General features: G+C 34.3%; 1 long non-coding RNA gene across 1 annotated transcript; it reads left to right on the top strand.

Moving 5' to 3' along the window:
• The first annotated feature begins 8 nt into the window (after positions 1-8).
• On the top strand, positions 9-1,780 carry LOC112459582. Its single transcript, XR_003041338.1, has 3 exons — positions 9-131; positions 377-697; positions 788-1,780. It is a non-coding gene; the product is annotated as an uncharacterized LOC112459582 (long non-coding RNA).
• Positions 1,781-2,231: the final 451 nt, after the last annotated feature.

Raw genomic sequence — 2,231 nt, 5'->3', positions numbered from 1 at the left:
AACTCGAATCAAGACGCGTCGAAAGCTAAATCGGCGCAAGATCCGAAAATGGATAGCGAGACGTCGTCGAGTCCGAGGCGATCACCAGAAATTGTAATTTATTGCAAAATAAACGCATCTCATAATTTTCGGTAAGTTTCATATACAGTTTAGGTGTAAAAATTCATTATTAAAACATTTTCTTGATTTGGTTAATTTTCTCGAATAATACTTTATTATTTGTATGTATCATTGAATATTTTTCACTTATTTTGATATTTGATGTTTGCGCTGTTTGGCCATTCTTTAACGTTTTTGCAATTAATTCATACAATTCTGAATGTGATTTTAATTCGAGAAGACTGCATTAGATTGAATTACATTTGTCTTTTCACAGAAATGGATGATTTCGATTTGTTGTTAATTGCTCTGGTCAACATGGGAGCACTTTTGGTGCAACGTCGTAGAAACCGTGAACGTCATCGTCGCCGCCGCGCCGTCGGCGTGTCTGGGTACGACCAATTAACACAAGGAGAAGACAGCAAGGAGCGTTTTAATATCTTTTTTAGGAGATGAAAACAGATGAGCAAATGTTCCACAAGTATACACGTATGACACTGCCAACATTCCAGCACTTGATGGACATTGTTAATCCAAGTTTAATGAAACGAAGTCCACGGGCACTTGAACCAGAGCAAAGAGTTGCTTTTACATTGCGGTATATGTTCGGATTATTCGTAGTCTAACAATACATATGTGTAAAAACAGTTTGGCAATTAATATTATAATATTGATAATGATGTTACAGATTTCTGATTGGAGGCAAAGTTCCAGCAGTTGCTTTTGCCTATCGTGTTGGTTTATCAACAGTACATAAAATAATTAAAGAGACGTGTGACGTATTTGAAAGACTTTCTTGGTCCTATCTATCAACGAACTCCTTCAAGAGAAGAATATTTACAAATTGCTGAGGGTTTTTGGACATTATGGAATTTTCCACATTGCTTGGGGGCAATTGATGGAAAATGTGTCAATGCTCAATGCCTCCCTAATTCTGGTACGCTGTACTTTAATTATCACATACGATACAGCATCGTACTTTTGGCTGTGTGTGATCACAATTATCAATTCACTTTGGTGGATATTGGGTCAATAGGGAAGAACAGTGATGCGGGAATTTATGGGAACAGCTACTTGAATGTGACAAATGAGATGCTGGATATTCCAGAAGGAACCAGTTGCTTAAGCGGAACCGATATACAAGTGCCTTATTTTTTTATTGGGGATGAAGCATTCCTCATTGGAAAGCATTTGATGCGGCCATATGCTGGACGGTATTTGGGGGAACGCAAAAACATATTTAATTATAGACTTTCGCGAGCCCGGCGTATAATAGAAAATACATTTGGGATTTTGGCAAAAAAGTGGGGTATATATAACAGACCGATCGCTGCGATTCCTGAAAATATCAATAAATATATTTTGGCAACTGTATGTTTGCATAATTTCTTAAGAAACAAAGAAGGTAATATTTTACAATTTGAAAACAATGATGAAATTATTGAAAATAACGAAAATGGTGCATTTGCGACGCACATTAAAGACTCTTTTTGCAATTATTTTATGACTCCAAATGGAATGGTCAATTAGCAGCATGATCATGTAACAAGAGGACAAAATCAAGACTTTATCTACACGTAAACATTTGATCGATTGATTACACACGTATCATATTGTGAAATGTAATGCTAATATGTATTTATTATGTGAATATAAAATAAATAGTACAAAATTTCTTTAATATTATTATTATTATATACCAGTACACATATATGTTATTACTAAAATTAATATCGCACAATCTTAAGACATGAGTATTATATGTATCTACGAATAAATGCAAATTATTTATTTTATCACAAAAATCATCTCGCTCACAGGTTTTCCTTTCTCCACAAAATTTTCATGATTTCTTGTTTTTTGACTTGTTTTATATCATCATCCAATTGTTCTAATTCCGCCATAACCAGATTGCAAAATGAAGTGTCTGGATCATTCTGCATTTGTGCACCATCTTTTTTAGAATTCAAATGCTCTACAACTGCTTGATTCAAATTAATAAAAGACGCTTCGAACTTATCGTTTTCGAAAGATCACCAGGCAATAAAACTTGACACGTTATTGAAGTTGACAAAACGAACGACGAAAATGCGTTAATTTAAGTCGCTAGATTAAAATTGTATTTATACGAA

The sequence above is a fragment of the Temnothorax curvispinosus genome, unplaced genomic scaffold, assembly GCF_003070985.1.
Source record: "Temnothorax curvispinosus isolate PA1 unplaced genomic scaffold, ASM307098v1 QBEX01009950.1, whole genome shotgun sequence".
In the NCBI taxonomy this organism is placed as follows: domain Eukaryota; kingdom Metazoa; phylum Arthropoda; class Insecta; order Hymenoptera; family Formicidae; genus Temnothorax; species Temnothorax curvispinosus.
This window is presented reverse-complemented; position numbering and strand designations above follow the sequence as displayed.